At 34.5% G+C, this 15297-nt stretch overlaps 1 long non-coding RNA gene across 3 annotated transcripts; it reads left to right on the top strand.

Moving 5' to 3' along the window:
- The first annotated feature begins 4819 nt into the window (after positions 1–4819).
- On the top strand, positions 4820–7292 carry LOC116025906. Of its 3 annotated transcripts, XR_004099746.1 has the most exons (7): positions 4820–5062; positions 5155–5187; positions 5338–5483; positions 5606–5697; positions 5879–6020; positions 6886–7035; positions 7121–7292. It is a non-coding gene; the product is annotated as an uncharacterized LOC116025906 (long non-coding RNA). The 3 variants fall into 3 exon arrangements; XR_004099745.1 differs by lacking the exon at positions 5155–5187; XR_004099747.1 differs by lacking the exons at positions 5155–5187; positions 5606–5697.
- Positions 7293–15297: the final 8005 nt, after the last annotated feature.

Here is a 15297-nt window from a genome sequence, read left to right as displayed (position 1 = left end):
GAAGTTTTTTTTTTTTTTTTTTTTTTTTTTTTTTTTTTTTTTAAATTAATTACTTTATTTAAAATTATTTTTAAATACTATTTTTAAATTGGTAATCGGTACATCAAGTAAAACAAGTCATTTAGAGTTAAATTGCATGAATTTGTGTAGTTCAGGGACCCAATTGCATTGTTTTTGAGTTTGATGGCCTAATTGCAATTTGATGTGCTGTTCAATGGCCTATTTGACCCTTATTCCATAAAATATTAAAATAATTTAAAAATTTTATTTTAAATTTAAAAAAAACACACACCTTTGGCCACCCCTTAATAATACCCTTATTATTATTATTATTATTATTATTATTATTATTATTATTATTATTATTACAACGGAAAGTCAACGTCTTTCACAAAACGACTTTTGCTTTATTATGGTGTGTGTGCGCGTTTTTTTTTTAATTTTTTAAATTATTTTAATTTTTTATTTTAATAGTTTATTATTAAAAATTATTTTAAAATGTCAACTCATCATTCACGTAAGCAAGTAACCTGATGAAATGCATGGTAACCTGCTATCAGGTGAAATTGCATACATTTAGAGTGTTCATAGGCCTAATTGCACTTTTTTTTGGTTCAGTGGCCTAATTGCATTTTTAGGTTACGTTCAGAGGCCAATTTGAACCTTATTCCTAAAATTTAGGTTCAAGTCACCTAAATACAGAAATAAATATTTGAAAAGCTCTAGTGGTTTAATATTTGAAAAGCACTAATTACATATAATATAATTAAATTAACACGTATAATTGTTCATCCCTCACTCTAATGATATTTTTATGTTTATTTTTGGACTTAATTTTTATAATTCAAAATTTGAATAATCACAGCTTAACGTAACTTATGTTAGTTGATGATTTTAATTCAAACAATTACAAAAGGAAAGGGGTGTAATTATTGTATGGACCATGGTCCACATAGCTGTGTGGACCATAATAAAATGTACATTTTTAATGTATTAAATATACATTATTTTTGTACTGAATGTACATTATTTTTATAGTACACAAATAGTACATTATTTTTATAGTACACAAATAATGTACATTCCCTGAATACAATATACATTATTTTTATATTGAATATACATTATTTTTATATTGAATGTATATTAAATTAATAGAATAGTATGATTGGTGTGTAAATATGACGGATGGCAATTTAAATCCACTGATTCCTAACGCGCTTTGGATATTAATAGCCATATCACATTTATGATTTGTGTGCCATATCTGTGAACATAATAACTAATTAACTAATAATGGCATATTACGATGTTGATATTGGAAACTTCATGGAAATTGGCCAGCATAAAATGCCTTCTACTCGTTGCGTGTCTGAAATGAGCATTCACACCATTAGTAGACTAGACTTGCAAATGTGCAATGGCGCAACCAAATTCTATGCCTTACATATCATAATATTCTAATTTCTTTCAAAATATTGATTTAATAAATGAGAAGTTTTACTTAAAATTTATTTTTCGCAGTAAAGTGGAGGTTCAATTCTACTACGAATTTTAAGAGTTCGGGTTTAGGATGAGTTTTTGTATTCAAAGTGTACAATTTGATATTAAATTGCGAAACTAGACTGGCTCGATTTATCTTCTCATAGTCTAGGACAAGTTGATTGAGTCAAAGATAAAGTCTGACTAATATGAAAAAGTGAAAAACTTGGGTTATTAAAAAAAAAACTAATGCAATAATATAAAGTGAGGCAAATTTTACTATGGACCATGGTCCAAAATGGCGTCGTTTCTTTTAATGAAAAGAAACGGCACCCGTTCCGCATAATTTGTTTCTTTGTATAACATATTTAGTTTCATTTTACATATATTATAGTTTCATTTAAGCAAAACTAAAGTTTCATTTTGTTTCAACTTTAGTTTCATTCGACATTATAAATACAATAGTCTTATCACAGTAATACATGTTATTGAATTTCGTTTTATACACGTAGTAATCTTATTACAACACTACTAAATTATAATTATAATTCTAATTCAACTACGTTTTCATTGGACAATATACTCAAATATGTGAAACTATTATTCAGTTTCATTTTATACACACTGCAGTTTCATTTAAACACAACTAAAGTATCATTTTGATATAACTACAGTTTCATTTAACAATATATACTCAATATATGAGACATGTTATTCAGTTTCTTTTTATACATACTGTAGTGTCATTTCATCAAAACAAAAGTATCATATCAATTCAACTACAGTTCTATTTGATAATATGTTGGGGATGAACAGTCGATATTCCACAAAATAATATATTCATATATATTACAACACACAAATATATATAAAGCATTCGAACACAGTAAATATGATCAAAGTATGATACAACACAACAAGCACTACAAAAAAAGGTAAAAATAACGACGGATTTAGCGACGGATTGTTTCTGTTGCTAAGCTAACAACGGATTAGCGACGTAGTTTCATTTTTTACTAAAGTTTCGGCCCAATTTTTTAAAAATCCTAGCGACGGATTATGTTATCCGTCGCTAAACCAACGAACATTTTTTTAAAAAAAAATAATCTAGCGACGGATATGGCATCCGTCGTTACATTTACACCAAGGCTACAAGTTTTGGTTAAGTCTAGCGACAGAATTATGTATCCGTTGCTAGACTTAACATATTAAACGCAAGCGAATATGTTTTTTTTTTAAAACAATCTAGCGACGGATTTCATATCCGTTGCTAGGTTTACTTGTCGGTTTTCGTTAAGACTAGCGACGGAAACATCCGTAGCTATTCCCTTGCAAAGTTCGTCACCAAATCGTCGTCGTAGGAGTCTAGCGGCGAAAATTTCCATCACAATTTCCTCGCCAATTTCAACGTCCAAATCGTCATTGGGAGAAATATAGCGACGAATGGTTTTCATGTAGCGACGAATATTTCCGTTACTAACGTTTAGTGAAGGAAAAAAATTGCATCGCTAAAATTTAGCGATGCCCATTTTAGCGACGGACGAAATATGTCTCTAATCCGTCGCTAAACAGTTTAGCGACGGGTTTCTCATGTTTAGCGACAGAACCACAAGTCCACAACCGTCAACCCTCATTATTCTTATTTCAATTTTGGGGGCCCAAAAATGATATTAGGTTTCTTCAGTCATTGAAGGGGATTTGAAGCAGTCAGTAGATCAGAGCTAGAGACCAGAGGAGGAAGCGCGCCGGAAGCGGGAGGCGGAGGCGCAGAGTGAGGCGGCGACCAGCGGCGAGGTTTGAGGCGCAGAGACAAGGCGGCAGGAGACGAGGCGGCGACCGGCGATCTGCCGATCTGGAGGAGGTCCGCGTTGTTGGAGTTCTAGCTTTCCAATTTCTAGTTTGGCAGTGAGGAAGAAGAAGCAAAGAAACGGGAGGAGGAAGAATCAAAAGGTAAAATAGTCCTACCATCTCACTTTTTGTTCCTAACTAACACGGAAAATAAAATACCACCTCTCACCTCCGATTTTGTTTTCGTGTGAAATGCAGAACTCTAGTTCTATTGGAATATAAGTTCCAATCAACCAAACATGGGAAAAGTGCAATTTCTTTGATTTGAAGGAACCCACTTCCATTGGAAAAACACTTCCAGCGAACCAAACATGCCCTTAGTGGTGCTTAGCAGTACTGTTACAATGTTCAATTTTAATTAGCATACTAGCGTGCTAATTATATTGACATTTTTCAGTATTGCATTTTCCTGAATATTAATATTGACTTCTCTCGAATAGGTTCACTTTGAGAATCAATTTCTCATTCACCTATTACCCATTTTGAGCGTAGCAAATATTAATATCTTCGTCTCAAATACGAAGAACCCGAATCAATTTTGACCCGACTCAAATCGGAAGTGGACCCACAAATATTTGTACCACAAAATATTCACTCAAAATAGGCAATTTTAGCTAAGAATTCTAACAATCCCCCATATGAATGAAATTGATTTTTCGGGACTAAAAAGACACGACTGTGTTGAAACGGTCGATCTTTGCATAGCAGAGGTAGGTGTTACCCTTTGAACCTTGCCTTGTGAGAATATGTTTACCCTATTAGTTATACGATAGAATGCGATATCTTTGAACCGACTGCCGTTTGTGTAGACATTGACACATCTCACACAGGAACCTTCCAACCCTTGTTCTGTTCTCATTAGTGTGCCGGCTTTGGTCATGGGTCACCATTCCTAGTTCTACAAGAGTTTCTAAAGAATTAAGCCAATCAATTCTCCTTTGAAGCGACCCTCACTTCTCTCTCACATAGGTGATTCTTTTCCCGAGTTATCTCGCATACTCACACATGTCAACAGACATTCAAATCATTAAAGCAACAATATGCTAACCTCGTACGGGAGTCACTGTTCTAACGAGGAGTGGTAGGGGAAACCCCCACAGTGACACACTTCGTTCCATAATTTAGTTGTCCCATTGAACCTAGGTGCCAGCTAGGTTGGGTATCCACTATAGAACACTAGTACAAAAAAACACATAAAACTTTGACATTTAGCTACCGTTCTTGTAAGAACGGTAGTGAAAACGCGCGGTGACAATTTTGTAAATAAGTGAAGAACAATCCGCTATCGTTATTAGCTAGAACGGATGCGATTTAAAAAAAAAAAAGCACCTAATATTCTGCCACCGTTCTAAGATGAAACGGTGGCAGAAAAGATATTAAAAAATATTTTTTAAAAAATACATATACATTTCGCGACTGTTTCTTTAAAAACGGTAGTGAAATATGGAGTATTAATTATTAAAACAAATCGAACAAACAGATCAGATCTCACTCTCCTTCTCACTCTAACGGTTCCCTTTATCTCTCACGCCTCCACCACCACCTCTCACTCTCATGGCTCCACTGCCACCGTGATACCTCCACTGCCACCACGACGCCTTACTCTCCCTCTCCCTTTATCTCTCACACCTCCACCGCCGCCTCTCACTCACACGGCTCCACCGCCTCCAGCGCCACAGCCGCCGACTCTCACTCTCACTCTCTCAGATCAGCCGAGACCAAAGACTCAAAGGTAAATCTCATATCTGTCTTTTCTTTTGTTTTTTCTTAAAATAAATCTTAGATATGTCTTTTCTTTTGCCTTTTTCTTAAAATAAATCTCAGATCTGTCTTTTCCGCCTTCAGGTTTGACATAAGGTATTCTTATGATTTTTTGTTATAATAAAATATAGATGTTCATGTTAGATCTATATAGAAGTAGTTCAAAATTTTGGATTTCTTTTTTTTTTTTTTGGGATTTTTTCCCCAGATTTGAACATACTCGACTTTTGAGTAATTTTGGTGTAGGCATTTCGTGCAAATAATGTTGAAAGTGCAAAATCAAGACTTAGCATATGTGCAAAAGATATTCGAGAACAAGTAGAAAGATTGAGAAATACATCAGACCTGTGCTCACAGCTTGGAGCAGTTCTGGGTATGCTTGGTGATTGCAGGTGTGCCTTTGTCCCTTCTTTCTTTTAGTAAACTATGTAACTTTGGGTTTTCCCTTCTTTCTTTTAGTAAACTAAGGTCTTGAAACTTCAAATAATGCTCTATATTGACTCTAAAAATGCAGCTGAGCTATACGAGATGCCGCATCTGCAGTCAAATATTTTGAAGAGAGTGTCAATTTCCTTTTAAAAGTGCCTAAAGATGATTTAGAGATTGGTATATTTGGTGCAAACTTTATGAGCTCTGGATTGTGTAGATTGAGATTAATAGTTGTCAATGTATAGTTACTAAGTAATGTATTTTCTGGCATACACCCCATACTAATTTATGTGGCATAAACTCATGGTGTTTTATATGCATTTCCCTACCTTACCTTATTGCTATCTAACATTTGCAGATAGCACATACTCTTTGTCTCTCTAAATAAAATTGGTGACCTTAAATACTATGATGAAGATTTGCAAGCTGCAAGTTCATATTATTTTCAAGCATTGGATATTCGCCACAATGCCATTAAGCAGCATTCTCAACCATCTTAGGTATGTTAACCTTTTACTTTCCATGGTGTACTGTCCTTTAAAAAGGCTCCAGGTGGTGCACCAGCTATTGTTGCTGTTGGCATATCTGGCCTTGGTTTTTCATCAACTTTTATAGGCAAGATATTTGTTTTGCATATCTTCTCTTTTTAGTCTTTCTCAAAGTCCATTTAATGACATAAAAATACGTTGAATATCTCACTCTTCCAAATGCATGTGTATTTGGATGGAGCATATGAAATAAATTAGACTAGCTTATTCTGTTCTGTTCTGTTCCTTCACTATCAACTTCACAAATTAAGTAGCTTATTTTAGCAGACATTAGTGTTGTTTAGAGATAGTCTTTTAATATTATATAATAATAGTATGCCTTGCTTTCACCTCCACTCTCGGTAATTGAGTAGACACTGAAGTTAATTGCATTGCTCATAACCTTATAATTTCACAAGTTTACAAAACCAACAGAAGATCAGCTCTTAAAGGTAATGATGTGCAAATATCAATTCTTTAAAAAAATAAATAAAAGAAGGTAAAATAGTTTCCGCGCTGATACCTTCTAACAAGGAAATTGAATCCACCAAGAGATAACAGGTTATATATTTTAACTTAATGTTCACTCTACTACTACATCTTTAAAGAAACTCATGGTGTACTGTCAAGAACTCAATTTATAGTGTTGTCGGTAAGTCGTATTTATTTGGAGAGAATTGGGTTAGAACTAAATGGCTATTTTCATCCGTCTTTATGTTTTGGGAATGCCTGCAATCTAAGTTGGTGATGCCATAGCTGCTATGTTCTCGTAATATGAGCTTTAGTATTTCCCTTTTCTTAATCTGTTTAATTTCGACCTATATTATCACTGCCCCAGACCATAGATGTGGCTGTATCACTTGCAAAAGTTGCTGATGTGGACAGAAATATTGGGAATGAGAAAACTGCAGTAGATGGATTCCAAGAAGCCATAGAAATGCTGCAATGTATGAAACTAAATCCTTAAGAAGTTGGCCTTGAACAGCGGGTATGATTGGTGGATGCCCTTTGTATTCGTTATCTTATATGCAACCAGTGTTCATAATGCTTATCAACTTTGTGTATGCATGCAGAGATTGTCGCAGCTGCTGTTTTATTTGAGGAACTGCATACATTATACTGTTAACGTAACTCACAAACAGTAGCTAATAATTTAATTTTGATGATAGTATTGTGTTTTGATGATAGAATTTTTTTAAAGTGTGATGATTTAAAGTATTGTGTGGGTATAAAGTTTGATAATAATTTAATTTTGTTATGATATAAAGTTTGGTAGTATTAGGTGTTCTTGATGATAATATTGTGTTAGATATAGTGTGTTGATATGAATTTTAAGCTGTAATAGGTCCATGAATTAAAAAAAAATAGAGGTTTTAATTAAAATAAATAATTTTTTTTTAAAAAAAATAATCATCCGCTACCGTTCTTAGCTAAGAACACTAACAGATGATTTTTTATTTTTTATTTTATAGATCATCCGCTACCATTCTTAGCTAGGAACGGTAGCGGATGATTTTTTTATTTTTTTATTTTATAGATCATCCGCTACCGTTCTTAGCTAGGAATGGTAGCGGATGACCAAATATTAAAAAAAATAGTAATTCGCTACTGTTCTAGTGAATAACGGTAGCGAATGATCAGACTTTTCGCTACCGTTCCACAACGGTGACGGAAAGTCAACGACATTCAGAGACTCTCTCATCCGCTACTGTTGTACAACGGTGGCGAAAGCCCTTTTACAACAATAGCGGATGTGCAGTTTTGTACTAGTGGAACTTTTATCCAAGGGCTTCAAACCCATTCCTCGTTACAATTTCTCAACAACCATTTATAACCATCAGGTTAGCAGCTATTACGTTATCCTTTTAACCTCACATAGTCAATAGAGACAACACCAGTTGTGAGAAATTGTTTAATTGTATTCTGTCTATGACTTATAAGTCTAGACTTACCATGCAACTCTATACTCAACCAATTTTGGCTTGACTATCGCAATGCACACACATTGGAAGTACAAGTTTTCTCAATTAGGAATATTCTCAATAAAATGACATAGCCATTCAGCCTCTTAAGGCTATCAGCTCTGATTCCATCTAGGATCTAGCTCTCACAGATTATTTCGAGAATTTTCGTACAACCGACTACACTAGCTCACATACACATGTAGTCACTCATGGACTTAGCGTCCTTTTGATATCCGAATAAGGTGCTATACACTTCAAGTATAACGGGATATTACACATAGTGTAGTCCCAAGTTATGAGTGTATACCGTAAGTATCTCATAACTCTCACTATTGCCTTTTAGTGCGTATCACTAGGGTTACTCGTATAACTACTGAGTTTGTTAATCGCAAGGCAATATTCGGCTAGTACAACTCATTAGATACAATTAAAACTACCAAAATCTGAGTGTATTCTCCCTGACACATACAATTCCCGTGATTTTTGGATAGTTATACGTTAGTATCTAACGCTGTCCAAGCTACTTGATTATCATCCTTTTGCAAGGAATTAATCAACACACTGAGATTGGCTTCACACGAGACCATCAGGTCTTTTCACGATCTTAATCCTAAGGATTAAATCTGCAAAAGCCATATCTTTCATGTCAAATATCAAATTTAACATGATCTTGGTAGACTTGATCATTTGATCGTTACTACCCACGATGAGTTTATCGTGTATAAACAAATAGTGATATCACCATCTCATCTTCAAATATTCAAACATCTATAACTTCAAATCTTCAATCCAATTAGTATTTAGTATTTATATTTAATTAATTATCTATATATATATATAGCGACCTTTCGAACCGAATTAACCGTTAACCGAAGTTTCAAGATTCTTTTAACCATTAATCGAACCGAATTTTTCGGTTCGGTTAATGGTTAACTGAAATTTTTCTATTCGGTCGGTTAACCGAAAAATTTCGGTAAATTGGACACCCCTAAGAATGGGGGTAATAGGGATATGGTTGGGGTGGAGTATATTTCCATGGATTTCCCTCGTGGTGTGGACAACCATGGGGGCATATATATGCACTCATTGGTAAGCTTTCAAATAGTTTTTACCAAGAATTTCCCTGCAAAAAGCTTAATCAACAATTGTCTTGCCACAAGTATCGGTTGCAAGTGAGCTGATAAGCTCCCAAGACACCTATATATTTGAGTATTAATAAAGGTAATTGTTAGCATTTTTAGCATCTTTATGTGATAATCTTATGATACTTTGTGCTTTAAAATCGTTAACCACACACAGAGTTACCTTTGGTACATTTTAAGACATTTCGTAGGTCTCGGGAACCATTAGGAACAAGGAACGAGCGAAACGAGCAAACCGAGCTAGACAGGAGCCCCGGAGGACTTGGAAGGAAGCATTCACGCGTGAAGGTCGCGTGGACACTTTCCAGTAGCTGTCCACGCGAGCCTTCACGCGTGAAGGACGCGTGAACGAGACACTGCGGAGAAAATATTTTTAGGACAAAATTTCGGAGACTATTTAAGGAGGCTTGGTAGAATCTCAGGGAGGATCCCATTCCCAACCCCATTTTCTGATTTCTTAGTTTTCCATTTTAGATTAGTCTAGATTTGCATTTCCTCCTTGTAATTGAAGATTTGAAGCTTGGATTGAAGAACACATTTCATTTACTAGGTGATCTCTATTATAATCTTATCTATTTTACATATCTTGTTTTTGGATTGAATTAGCTATTGATCTTGAATTCTTGATTATGTGTGGCTAGTTTAATCTAGGGCTTGGATTGTGTGAATCTATGTTGCTAGTGTGAAGATCCTATTTCTTATTGTGGATTTGATTGCCTTGTTGGAAAAATCTATTCTTGTCTATTGATTGTTGTTTTGATTAGATCTTGTATAGATTTGGCTAATCTATTGAGAGATTGAGACCTTGACTCTATCATGGTTTTGATTTGAGTTAAGTTGAAGCTTTTTTTGCAATCATAGATCCTATAGAATTCCATGATTAGGAATAGTAGGAAAGTGTGTAGCTAAGGTGTTTGTTAAAATGTCTCTTAGGGCTTTTGGTTGCTAAAAGGCACTCCTAAGCCTAAGATGCCCTAGTACACAAAGGTGGAAAAGGACTAAGATGACACACTCTTGAATAGCCAACATCATTGCATGATTTGTCCATTACTTGAGACACACTAGGATGCAACATAGACCAACACGATCCAATCCCTTATTTTCTTATTTCTTATTTCTTATTTCGTATCTCTTATATTTTGCTTCTCATTACCCCGTGCTCATTTACACTTCACATATGCCATTCAACACATTCACCATCTATACTTGTTGCATCGTATGATTCAATTGATTAAAAGTAATAGCATAGATACACCTCCACGTACCTCCTTCGAGACCGACACTCGGGGAGTCGTAGACTCTTCGTTTTATCATTACACTTATATTCCACATTACATGACACCTCACCCCTATGCACGCAAGTGTTGTCAAAATGGCGCCGTTGCCGGGGAGGGCAATAGGTTGTCAATTGTTTTGCTTTTACTTGATTGAATGATTGTGAGAATTTGAGTATTGTTATTCCATTTTATTTTATTTTATTTTCTGTTTTATCCGTTTTTGTTACTTACCCCAATTGGCTACTTCTAGTCAATTGTGGATTGTTTGCTTTCTTGAAGATCTTAATAGGTGAATGCACACAAGAGCAAAAGGAAACCAAGGCTTATTTCCTTACATACCGGAAATTAACAGAGCAACAAGAAAGAAAAGCATCCGAAAAGAACAAATGGCTTCTACAAGCACTACGAGAAATTCCCAAGGAAGAGGAACAACTGTACCAAATCCACCACCAGTTCCAATTAATCCACCTGGACAAATCAATCAGAACGACCCAATACTAGAAGAACCGCAAATCAACAGAGTGAATCCACCGGAACATATTCGAGAAGATGAATATTAGAAGTACCGCAAGAGCAACAAAGGTCCATAGTAGATTATATGACACCAGATTTTAAAATGCATAACTCCATTTACGTACCCCATTGGAGAACGTAAACTTTCATGTGCACCCGACCATACTCACTTTGGTTCAGAACAACCAGTATTCAGGATTACCTTCAGAGGATCCACATGCGCATATTACTAGATTTATTCGAGCTTGCATGATGTACAGACAGGAAGGAGTTAGTGAAGAAATCATCAGACTGAAGTTATTTCCATTTTCAGTAATTGGAGAGGCAACACGATGGCTAGAAAGTCAGGATGACCATCATTTCAGATCATGGCAGCAGTTGCACATGATACCTCACCCCTATGCACGCAAGTGTTGTCATGAGCAAAAGGATATAACAAGTGCAAATGCTCACTTCTCAACAACCGATTCAACAATATAGCTTAAGATGCAAAAGAAAAACAAGTTAAAAGAAAAGCAATTCAAGAACTCTTAGCAACAAACTTCGTAAATGTCAAAGCACACAACTCAAATACAGTTTTCCATACCCGGCAACATCGCCATTTGATTGTTGTTGATTGTGGAGAGGTGATGGGAAGTGTAAATGAGGAATGAATTCCCCGAGTGTCGTTCTCTTGAGGATGACAAATTGGAATCGAGTCAAATGTGTGGCATTTAGGAAGTTAATAGGCAAGAGTTACAAGAATTAATTAAGAGCAAAAAAGTCATGGTACAAGAGTTTGAACAAGTGTAAGGAAAAAGTAAACAATCAACTAAATTCTTTTAACGAGGTTTGACCAGCCTAGGTTACCCATAGCTGATCGGCTCAAACCGAAGGGTTTGAGGATTGAACCTCCGACCTCTCAGTTGTAAGTAGAGCACTCTTACCACTTGAATTGTCTTTACAGACAAACAATCAACTAAATTAAGCAAGGAGATGGATGCTTTCACTAGGTCTCATGCTTGATGTAATTACGGTGAAATCAGGACAACACAAGCAAGTCTTGTTCAAGGAACCTAACAGCACCTACACCAAGCGACGTCATGCTTATACACCCATTTCCTCAGTCGGTTGGGGCATTACGTCAAACACATGGTCTACCACTCCTTCCGGGCCTCGTCCACCCGGATTAAGGGCGAGAATGTGGTCAAGTAAGACTCATGGAGATCTGATATCTCGCAACCCCCACTTCCTCTCTCTTTGCTACCTATCATGGCCGGTAATAGGAACAAATCTCTCCAAACATCAACCATACATGAACACATGAAACCTAACTTGCATTTCTCAATTTAATGGAATAATATAATTCAATCAAGCATGATCCCTGGTGTGGAGCATCCAACTCCCAAGTAAATCTAGTTAATCATAGTAGGAAGTTCAAAGCAAGATATATCTAGAAGCTCAAATGATAATCAAAAGGAAATTGCAATTAAAAAAACTAAAAGCAAATGTAAATCAATTGCTAGGAGTTACTAAAGCAATAGTAAATGCAATCCACAAGTTCTTCAAGCTCCGATTCGTAACTAAGATCAACTATTCAATTCTAGATCTAACCTAGCTCTACAATCTCTAGAAATCTTCCAAGATGATGGAACTCTTCTCCTCTCCTTTTCCTCCTCTCCTAAAATATCTCCCTAGGCTTTCTTAAATAGCTTCACTCTCTTGTAATCTTGCACTCTCTATAGGTATCTTTGGCACCTATCAAAGTAGGTTATAATGGATAAAGTATTTCAATTTATGAAGATTTCTGGTTTTGTCATGAAAATCAATTGACTTAATGTCTTTTAAATTGATGGAGTAAAAGTGAAGTTCTATCATAACTCACAAAGGAAACTTTATCAATATAATAATGGTAGGAAGTTGTTAGATGTTTTGTATATAAAAGATCATCCAAAAGAAAACATCTCTAAAAAGATGTTGAATGAAAAAGTATGTATGTTTGAAGGATAGTGGACAGGTTATTAATATTCAACCCACGTATGCCCCAAAAGAGTTAAGAGATTATTTTATAAAATGATAAATTCTAATGACAATCCTGAAGATTGTACCATATCCATTCTCTACATTTTTTTTGAAACAATGAATTTACTCTAAGCCATGTAGAACTTGAAGATTGTTATCTTCAGGGTAGACATGAAGTACATTTACTTGAATCAATCTTGAAGATTTGGACTTAAAATCCTGAAGATTGGGTCTTAAAGACTATAAATTATATTCTTTTGGTCTGTGGAAGCATGGGTATCAAATCTTTTGATGATTTAGGATGTTTGGAAAGATGGTTTCCTGTAAAAGTTCAGATATTTTGGAGAATAACTGTGAAATTCTGAGTTTATTGGTGACTAAACTAGTTCTGTAAAGATCATAGAGGCTATGCAAGACTGCAATAGCACAAATCTAAAGCAAAACTACAGAGACCAAATTGCTACCATTGCAATTTAAAGTTTCGCCGGAGGAGTTTCGGTCAACACCCGCCGATGATGATTGCGTGGACTGAAGCCACCGTTGATTCGTCTCGGAAGAAAGGTTTAAAAAAAATTCACTTCTACAATTTATCATTGAACTAGACAAATTTTTATTTCAAAAGCAAATAATCATATTTATCATGCAAATATGATTTCAAAAACTGAGTATAATTTTTCCTTTTCATGCCAATGTGTAGTTTTCTTCCCAGAATGCATAAATATTTATGAAACATATATATATATATATATATATATATATATAAGAACAAATGAGAACCTATAGTTAGGTGAGGATAAATATTTATTGATACTAGAAAAAAAAAATTTATTCATGCTGAAGAATATTTTTTATATTATACGAAATTTATGTATTTACACATACTAAAATCATATATGCGTGCGTGTGTGTGTGTGTGTGTGTGTGTATATATATATATATAGGGATATATATATATATATATATATATATATATAGGGTCAAGTTCAGGTGCGGTCGTGGTCTCCCGTGCGGTTCACACCACTCAATGTTACGAAATACACCATTCAATGTTAAGAAACACACCACACAAATATGCACTGTGGTGTGTTTCTTAACATTGTGATGTGTTTCATTGTGGTGTGTTTATTAACATTGAGTGGTGTATTTCGTAACATTGAGTGGTGTGTGACCGCACGGCCGCACGGGAGACCACGGCCGGACCTGAACCTGACCCTATATATATATATATATATATATATATATATATATATATATATCAAGCATAAACATATTTCGCATCTAATAATATCCAAAAACATATAAATTGAATTTAATTATGCAAATATAGGCAACTTGAACAGTTATGAACGATAACAGAAATATAAGTATACCATTATATTCACCGAAGTAAATCGTGCGTAGTAAAACGCATAAAATTATTGTTCACCGGTGTTGAGCGTGCTGATAATGTGTTGTGATTGGGTGCTCGTTAGTCCTTAGCTCCTAACAAATGAACTATGCAGGATAATAGTGAATAGAGGAAAAGAGAAAGAAGGCAGACAAACTTATTCATCAACATCCAACCTCTACAATACATGTAAACATACAAACACACACACACACAAAATACAAAGTGTAACGGATACAATAATGACAGATTTAATGACGGATCATTACGTCTGTTACACTAATAATGTCCACTTAATATTTCTTTATAACATAAAGCATTTATATGTAATAGTAAAACAATTAAAAAATTATAATAAAATGTGATGGTAAATAATGCTCTAACAGGATTAGAATAGACATGTAATAGAATATGATTTGTATTCCATTGTTTGATTCACTTAAATGAATAGACTTTATGAATGTTGTTCTATTGTTTGGTTGGATTAAAGATTAGAAGTGAAATATATGTTTAAAAGACATAAATACCCTTATATTATTATTATTACATAAGATTTTCAAATAATATTATTCTATATCAATTACAATATTGAAAAAAAAACATGATGTGTAAATTATCAAACAAAACAAAATATCCATATAGACTAGTGATTAGATTAGTCCATCCTGCTATATGAATCCGTGTGGACAGATATGTGTCATTCAGTGCTTGAGACCAACGACTTAGATTTGGTGAAGTGCACAGTTACACAGTTGTTGTGCGTAGTTGCATAGTTGCACAGATCGAAGCCATTGATCTCAAGTATTCAATGGCCCAGATTTGTCCGCATGGACTCATATAACATGGTAGACTCACTGGAACACTGAAATATATATATATATATATATATATATATATATATATATATATATATATATATATATATATATATATATATATATATATATATATATATATATATATATA

Source organism: Ipomoea triloba, chromosome 7, assembly GCF_003576645.1.
Source record: "Ipomoea triloba cultivar NCNSP0323 chromosome 7, ASM357664v1".
NCBI classification, from domain to species: domain Eukaryota; kingdom Viridiplantae; phylum Streptophyta; class Magnoliopsida; order Solanales; family Convolvulaceae; genus Ipomoea; species Ipomoea triloba.
This window is presented reverse-complemented; position numbering and strand designations above follow the sequence as displayed.